Consider the following 9,906-nt stretch of genomic DNA (forward strand, 5'->3'; position numbering starts at 1 on the left):
AGAGCAAGAGAAAGGCGCGGAAAGTTTACTTGAACAAATTATACTTGAGAACTTCCCTAAACTGGGTAAGGAAACACATCAAAGTCTGAGAGGCACAGAGAACACCCCTCAAAATCAACAAAAATAGGTCAACACCAAGACATGTTATAGTGAAACTGGCAAAATACAAAGAGAACAAGAAAACTCTAAAAGCAGCTAGGGACAAACGGTCCTTAACCTCCACGGGAGACACATAAGGGTAGTAGCAGACCTGTCCACTGAAACTTGGCAGGCCAGAGGGAGTGGCAGGAGATATTCAATGTGCTGAGTAGGAAAAAATATGCAGCCAAGAAACCTTTATTCAGCAAGGCTGTCATTCAGTATAGAAGGAGAGATAAAGGCTTTCTCAGACAAACAAAAACTAAAGGAGCTCATGACCACTAAACCAGCACTTCAGGAAATCGTAAAGGGGACTCTGATAGTGGAAAGCAACAAAGACTACAAAGGACCAGAAACATCACAATAAACATGAAATCTATAGATAACACAATGGCACTAAATTGATGTCTTTCAACATCCTAATTCTAAGACCAAAGGCATTACAAGAAAACTATAAAACCTTCATGTACAGAGATGCAACATTTCTTTTTTTTTTTTAATTTTTTTTTCAACTTTTATTTATTTTTGGGATAGAGAGAGACAGAGCATGAACGGGGGAGGGGCAGAGAGAGAGGGAGACACAGAATCAGAAACAGGCTCCAGGCTCTGAGCCATCAGCCCAGAGCCTGACGCGGGGCTTGAACTCCCGGACTGCGAGATCGTGACCTGGCTGAAGTCGGACGCTTAACCGACTGCGCCACCCAGGCGCCCCGAGATGCAACATTTCTACACAAAGTTTAGAAAATTAAAGCCAACAATATATTAAAAGAATAATTCATCAGTATTAAAAACTTATTTTAACAAAACCATATGGTTATCTCAATAGATGCAGAAAAAAAATTAGAAAAAATACAACATCCATTTCTATATTAAAAAAAACTTTTTTAATGTTTATTTATTTTTGCGAGAGAGAGAGACAGAGTGCAAGCAGGGGAGGGGCACAGATAGAGGTAGACAGAATCCGAAGCAGGCTCCAGGCTCTGAGTTGTCAGCACAGAGCCCTACGTGGGGCTCAAACCCACCAACCGTGAGATCATGATCTGAGCCAAAGTCAGATGTCTAACCCACTGAGCCACCCAGGTGCCCCAGCATCCATTTCTGAATAAGGAAAAAAAAGTTTTGAGTGTGCTTAGATGGCTCAGTGGGTTAGGTGTCTGACTCTTGATTTCAGCTCAGGTCATGAATTCACAGTTAGTGGGATCGAGCCCCGTGTTGGGCTCTGCTCTGACATCATGGAGCCTGCTTGGGATTCTCTCTCTCCCTCTCTCTGTCCCTCCCCTGATTTGGAGCTAGTCTCCCTCTCTCTCTCTCTCTCTCTCTCAAATAAAACTTTATTTTTAAAAAAAAAATTTTTAATGTTTATTTTTGATAGAGACAGACAGACAGACAGACGTAGTGAAAATGGGGGGAAGGGCTGAGAGAGAAAGAGACACAGAAACCGAAGCAAGCTCCAGTCTCTGAGCTGTCAGCACAGAGCCCAACGTGGCGCTTGAACTCACAAATCATGAGATCATGACGTGAGCCTAAGTAGGACACTTAACTGACTGCACCACCCAGGTGCCCCATAAATAAGTAAACTTTAAAAAAAAGAAGAAAAAAAGAAAAAATTCTGAGCAAGGTAAGAATAAAAAGACAACTTAGAGACAGGTAGAAAATATTTGCAAATTTTATATCTGAAAGAAGTCCCATATCCAGAATAAATAAAATACTCTTGAAATTCAATAATTAAGCAAACAATTCAATTAAAAGATGGGCAAAATAATCAGAAAAACACTTCACCAAAAACTGTATATGGATAGCAAATACGTATATAAAAATGATTAACATTCATTAGTCATTAGGGAAATGTATTAAAACCTGTGATGAGGTAATTCTACATACCTAACAGAATGGCTAAAAATAAATATACTGACCATATCAATTGTTGACAAGAATGTGGTGAGACTGGAACTTTCATCTGTTGGCAGGAATGTAAAATGATACAACCACTTTTGAAAATAGCCTGGCATTTTCTTTAAAAAGAACCATCCCGCGGGGCCCCTGGGTGGCTCAGTCGGTTAAGCGTCCGACTTCAGCCAGGTCACGATCTCGCGGTCCCTGAGTTCGAGCCCCGTGTCAGGCTCTGGGCTGATGGCTCAGAGCCTGGAGCCTGCTTCCGATTCTGTGTCTCCCTCTCTCTCTGCTCCTCCCCCGTTCATGCTCTGTCTCTCTCTGTCTCAAAAATAAATAAATGTTTAAAAAAAAATTAAAAAAAAAAAAAGAACCATCCCACTTCTAGGTATTTTCTATGGAGATGAAAGTATATGTCCATATGTTTTGTTAATGTTCATAGAAGTTTTACTTGTAGTGGACAAAGAATGAAAACAACCTAAATGTCCATCAACAGGTGAATAGACACACTGTGGTATATGTGTACATGGAAAACTAATCAGCAACGAAAAGTAATGAACTATTGATTTGTTACAATATAGATGTATCTCAAAACAGTCATGCTGAGTGAAACAAACCTGACAAAAACAGTACAAGCTGTAGAGTTCCGTTTATATAAAGTTATATTAAATGCAAATTAATCTCGCATAAAAGAAAGCAAATATTGGTTGTTTCGGGATGGCATTGGGGAAAGGGACACAGAAGGAAGAAACTTCAAAGGCTCTCAAGGAAGCATTTGAGATGGATGGTTATGTTTATTGCTTTGATTGTGGGGATGGGTTTTCATGCGTCTGCATGTGTCAAGACTTATCAGATTGGACACTTTAAATATACGCATTGTATTGAATGTTAATTACACCTCGATAAAGCTGTTTTTAAAAGCTTAAATATGTATCTTCTTTCAAAAAAGACATAGAGTACTCTTTCTATTTTATATGTTGACATTATTATTATTATTTTAAACATGTAAAATCTTTTGTCCATGAGGATGAGAAGGTTGGGGGAAAGATAGGAAGATATAAAGGGTTTCAGTGGCATCATGAAGCTGCCATACCAGCTATTTCTGCCCAGCCCTGTATTCCTCATACATGAGAAAATTAAAAGCGCCAGTTTTTAAAAACCACTGATCTTTGGATTTTTTAATTTTTATGTTTTGGTTTCAAGTAGTTTAACTAAAATCTTGACTGATTCAGAAGTGGTACCTGAATAGTAATGCTAAACCATTAAATGTGATGCTAACCATTAAAAAATGAGTTATCATTATAATACGCATAAGTTAGGTGTCCTAAGAAATGGGAGGTATATATTTTAAATGTAGGATTTCTTCTAGATCAAAAATAGCCAAAAAACACATTTACCTGTAGCAAGTGTTTACAAACCATGAATCATGTGATATAAGCAAGGTAGGGCTATGAGACTTCTATGAGTAGGCAGAAGAATCAGATACTCATAAATTGAACCCAGTGATGTGATTTACACAGCTGTAAATTGCACATTGATATAGGAGTACAAGCAATGCTCACCTGTTCCATCAGCTGCTAACAAGAAGCCAATCAGCACCAAAGCTCAAAGTTCTGGTTGTGAAACCAATCAAAGCTGGTTATGCTGAAATTTGATGGGGATGACAGTGATTTCCTCATCAAGTAAGCATCTCTCAACTATTAGAAGATTTATTTTTTTTTTAATGTTGATTGTTTTGAAAGATGGGGGGTGGGCAAAGACAGGGGAGACAGAGGATCCCAAGCAGGCTCCACGCTGACAGCAAACAGCCCGAAATGGGGCTGGAACTGATGAACCATGAGATCATGACCTGAGCTGAAATCAAGAGTCGGATGCTTAACCAACTGAATCACCCGGGTCCCCCAAAAGATTTAGAATTAAATACAGCTGGCCCTTGGACAGCACAGGTTTGAGCTGCATAGGTCTACTTTTATGCAGATTTTTTTCAATAGATATATTGGAAAAATTTTTGGACATGCCAGCCTATTTTATCATTTACTACCATAAAATATACACAAATCTATTACAAAAAGTCAGAATTTTCAGAACTTCTGCACACAAACACAAATCATGCATGGTGGCACTGGCAGTCAAGAGAAATGTAAACAAAGATAAAGATGCAGTATTAAATCATAACTGCATAAAATCACTTGTAGTGCATGCTGTACTACTCTAGTAATTTCACAACCACCTCCTGTTGCTATTGTAGTGAGCTCAGGTTTTGTGGGTATCCACCTAAAATGTTGTGTGATGCCAACCATCTCCATGCAGGCAGTAAATGGCATATTACAGTAAAAAGTAATCTCTTCCTGGAGCGCCTGGGTGGCTCAGTCGGTTGAGCAGCCGACTTCGGCTCAGGTCATGATCTCGCAGTCTGTGCATTTGAGCCCCATGTCGAGCTCTGTGCTGACAGCTCAGAACCTGGAGCCTGCTTCAGATTCTGTGTCCCCCTCTCTCTCTGCCCCTCCCCCACTCATGCTCTGTCTCTCTCTGTGAAAAATAAATAAACATTAAAAAAATTTAAAAATAATAAAAAAGTAATCTCTTCCTGTTCTCGCTATTAGTAAGGTTTTTGGGAAGTCAGTTATACTTGGATTTTCAACTTCATGGGGGGTTGGTGCCCCTAACCCTTGTGTTGTTCAAGGGTCAACTGTACAGAGATGTTAAAAAGAATCAGAATTTATCATATTAACACTTCTATGTGATGGAATCTGAGTATATTTGAAATATCCTTGTAATTTAAAAAATGGACTTTTAGAGCAACATATGTCAAGCATTTAGTTCTAATTTAGTAATTTGGTAATTAATTTAGAATTTTGGTTTTAAGTTAAGCTCTTATTAAGTGCATATATTGAAACATTTAAGACAACTGAAGAATCGAATTATTTAGATTAATTGAATATCTTCACAAGAACTGATTTTATACTTGAGAAAATTTTAAGTCATATAAGTCTTAAGGAAATTGAATATTTTATATTTATAAATATAGTTTAAAATATTTTAAAATAATATTTGGTAACTATCAAACATTATTCAGAAACTGTTGAAATTTACTGAACTTTAAAATAGGTTTGTTGTTTCAACTTAAAACTTTAAAGAAGAATCTTGATAAATTGTGTTTCAGATTTTAATATCAAAGGAAATCCTCAGATGATCTTTTCTGCACTGAGAAACCATTCTTAAGGGAAGGAAAATCTCACATTTAATAAGACTTTCCTATTTTCATTATGGACTTTGTCCCACATTCCTACCGTCTCTTAAATTCTTACATTCTTAGCCACAAATTCTCTGCTCAAATTTTCAAAAGCGTAATTCTTAAGGTTGCAGAAAATTATATATGTATACATGTGTGTTTCTTGTATTAGACACTGAGTTTCATGCAAGTGGAGACTGCTCTTTATTCTTCTTTGCCTTCTATGGACTTGGTAGTAAGCTTGGCACAAAGTAGTTTCTCAACAGGTGCTCAACGGAGTTCAGTAATCACTGGTGAACGAATTCACCTGTTTTTCTTAACTAGTGCTCTTCCCTAGACCTTGTACACAATTAATCACAGTATGAGGACTCTTGGCTCTTGTGAGTATATCTCTGGAGGCTTTGGCTCCTTAGTATCTGACTCCCCCTTTGACTTTTGGAAAATTTACTAGTATACCACTGTTGGTGGAGGCCTCTAGAGTAACCAAAAAGGCCAAATACTTGTTCTCCATAATCTCTGGCAGCTACATGGTGGGTTTATGGTTGAAATTAAGCCAGAATTTAATAAAGACTTGGGAAAACATGCTATGCTTGTAAAAGGCAACCTTAGAACAGATGTTTGTCCTTCTATTCCATTGTATTTTACACCACGTTATTTACATGTTTTGTTTATTAATCCATCAGTTGATCAAATCGTAAGTGACCCGTTTGTCCAATCACTGTTTATCTTGTGTCTATCATATGCCAAGTACCGTACCAGGTCATGGGCTCAAGCAGTGACAAGGAGAGACACAGTCCCTTCCCTTATCAGCTTAATTTCTAGTTTTGAAATTAACTTCTAGTCTTTTTTTTTAAATTTTTTTCAATTTTTTTAATTTATTTTTGGGACAGAGAGAGACAGAGCATGAACGGGGCAGGGGCAGAGAGAGAGGGAGACACAGAATCGGAAACAGGCTCCAGGCTCCGAGCCATCAGCCCAGAGCCTGACGCGGGGCTCGAACTCACGGAGCGCGAGATCGTGACCTGGCTGAAGTCGGACGCTTAACCGACTGGCGCCCTTATTCTGGAAGGCCACCCAGGCACCCTTAACTTCTAGTCTTAAGAAATAAAATGATTGCAAAGTTTGTTATGTGTTCCGTAGAAAACAAATACAAGGATAGCTGACATGAAAAACAACGGCAGTCAGTAGCCATGGAGTAGCACTGGGATGCTTAGAGTTTTCTTTAACAGGGAACATAAAGGGCCACGATAATATTTTAAGCTAAAACTAAAAGATGGAAAAGAGATAGCCAAGCACAGTAGGAGGAAAGCCATTCATGGCACAGGAAAACAGCATAATCAGGGGACCTGAGGGTGGGGTGATTTTGTCATGTTCACATAAGCAAAAGCAGACCATGTGACCAGAACACAGGGCATGAGGGGTGAGGTAATGGAGAATGAGATGATTTTGGAGAAATAGGAGGGGCAAGATCTATAGAATCTTGTAGAATAAGTGTCTTTCATTGATAAACTTCTAATAAATTTTTTATTGATCCTCTTTGATGTTTTCTTCTCTTCCCTTGATCTTTTGAACTCTAGAATATGAGACATATCATTCATTTAGTCTTTAATATTCTTGCAAGACATTCTGTTCTTGTTATTACATTGTAATTGTATAGAAATTAACATTATTCATTTTTGTAGTTCAAGATAATTGTTATTTTTACTGTTAATTCTGCCATCACCAACTTCTCTGGGGCTTTTAAATGCCTGCTTCTAACATAATTCCTCTGATGATATTCCACCCATAGGTATTTTTGCCTAGGTTTCTTACATTTTGTCTTTGCTTCCACAACTTCCCTAAGCCATATATTTTTTGCTCATTCTTACAAACAGATCATTGTTTTCACCATTTACCTCGCAAACACGACAGTCTACCATGTCATTATAGTGAAATATTTTTCAAGAGTACTTTAGAATTTTTTTAATTGAACCCTATTTTTTTTACCTCTGAAGTTCCTCATTCGTCTTTTCTTGTTTTGTTGCTCAAAGAAACATAGACTTGAGTAGACCTTGGAAATTCTATAGTCTTCCAACTTCATTTTACCAATAAGTTTCCTTTAACTTACTATTCATCATACAATGTTTAATAATCTCAATGTAATACTTCCATTTCTTAATTTCTTTTTATTTAAAATGGCCTAACTTTTCTTCATGATCCTTTACAATTTGTATTATAAATGTCTCTGGAGGCTTTCTTAGCAAACCTTAAAAACAGAAATTTTAAAACACACACACACACACACACACACACACACACACACATGCACACTGAGGATTAATCATCCCTAAACTTCCAGGTAAATAGACTTGTCAGCTGCATGTCTTTTATGCCAAATTTACATTCGTATCCATAAAGTAATAAAAATCTTACTGCTAATGTTAACCATTCGACTGGAAGTAAGCAATGTGACAAAGAAGCCACAAGACAGGTCATTAAATTAGGTCCTGTTTTCATACTCTGCCATCCTTTGCCGAGCCGTCCAGGAGATGAGTGAAGAGAGAGCAGTCAGGCTTCCCAGTTACCCGCTGGAATCCTCCAGCCAATCTGCTCTCATCTCCAGACTGGGAGGATATAGGCATATGCCTTCTTCTCTCATTCTCCTTTGTTTGCTAAGACTGTCCTCTCTTGCTTAGGTAGTTGGCTGACCGCAGTAATGCTTTTCAGTTTAAAGATGTTTAAATATTTTCTTTGTCACTAGTTAGTTGTCTAGTCAGTTACTGAGATGAAATGCCTTAGCAGAATTTCAGAGAAATGACATTTCCCAGGTACTGACAAGGAAAATGCTGATCTGCATGTTACCATGGAGTTTGCGTCTGCTTACGGTTGCACGCCTTCAGTGGCAGGTAAAGAACAGTCTAATTATCTGCAAAAAGCAACACTTCATCTTGGCAAGGTGGTTCATTAGACTTTGAAATATTTCCATAAATTGGTTGTTTCCTTACTCTACTGCAAGCTCTAAGTATATCTGCCTTAAACAATATTACTATTTACAGGAGCAAAATACTGTTATAATGCTGCAGAGATTTTATGATGAAACCAATGAATTCCTTTTTTTTTAAAGTACCTTGAGAAAGAATAAGATTCCATTCACGAGAAAACTCTTTATAAGAAGAAAATGTTCCTATACTTTTAACTGTGCCATCGGTGATGCCATCTATTTGATAAGAAAAGACTATCACTGATGCTCTCTGTAGTTACTCTTCCTAAGGACAAGAATATAATGCCAGCTGTTTTTATTTCCTGGTATCTCACACACTGCTGCTTTCACATGTGAAATTCCTACTAATTTGAAAGGTGGTACTGGACCCAGAATAAATATGTATGTGAGGAGAAAATAAGGATAGTTACCACAGATGTGGAAAAGATATATTAAGGGGCGCCTGGGTGGCGCAGTCGGTTAAGCGCCAACTTCAGCCAGGTCATGATCTCGCGGTCAGTGAGTTTGAGCCCCGCGTCAGGCTCTGGGCTGATGGCTCAGAGCCTGGAGCCTGTTTCCGATTCTGTGTCTCCCTCTCTCACTGCCCCTCCCCCGTTCATGCTCTGTCTCTCTCTGTCCCAAAAATAAATAAACGTTGAAAAAAAAATTAAAAAAAAAAGATATATTAAATATACATATATACATTGTAGCCTTATCTTTTACCTTTAATCTGTAGTGTTAGTACACATCAAGGAGAAAAGTGCACGTTGACTAATAAGTTATTAATTAATTGTTGCTATTTAAAAAACAACACATCTGGGGCGCCTGGGTGGCGCAGTCGGTTAAGCGTCCGACTTCAGCCAGGTCACGATCTCACGGTCCGTGAGTTCGAGCCCCGTGTCAGGCTCTGGGCTGATGGCTCAGAGCCTGGAGCCTGTTTCCGATTCTGTGTCTCCCTCTCTCTCTGCTCCTCCCCCGTTCATGCTCTGTCTCTGTCCCAAAAATAAATAAACGTTGAAAAAAAAAATTAAAAAAAAAACAATACATCTATGGGTTAATAAATAAAACAAAACCACACTAGTTGCTATAAAGTGAGAAGTACAAACAGCCCTCTTCCCTTCTCACAGCCCCAGTTTGACCAGGACTATCCCCCAGAAGCTAAGAGTGTCAATGATTTCTGCTTTTAGTTATTTGGGTGGTTATCATCAAGCTTGCATTTACCTTGCAGCTAAAGGAACTTTATAGGATCCTCCAGGTGCATAGGTCTCTGCCAAAGCCCTGGGAGTGGTCCTGGAGTGGATCCAGGTTATGAGGGGCCTAAAATGTATAGCTTAGCCAGGATACACCTTTAAGAAAAAAACACCCACACTGTTACAAAATTTCTAGTGCTCCTCTCAGTGCCTTGGAAGTAAAGATTCCCAAAGCTTAAGCTTTATTAGTTTTAGAGTCAATCCACCCCGGGTTGCCATATTTAGATTTACCAACAATATTAGACAGTGTCTATTGATTGCCTACTCAGAAGCGTGCCTACCCTACCTACAAATTTTTCTTTTCCTCATTTACCTTCTGGTTTTATAGTTGTGCTATTGTGTTATTGTGTCGATAATCAAAGTTTATAACACTCACTAAAATTATGTTTCTTATCCTCCGTAGATTCATTCCAAAAGCCAATAAACTGCAAATACAA

This window comes from Prionailurus bengalensis, chromosome B4, assembly GCF_016509475.1.
Source record: "Prionailurus bengalensis isolate Pbe53 chromosome B4, Fcat_Pben_1.1_paternal_pri, whole genome shotgun sequence".
Taxonomy (NCBI): Eukaryota; Metazoa; Chordata; class Mammalia; order Carnivora; family Felidae; genus Prionailurus; species Prionailurus bengalensis.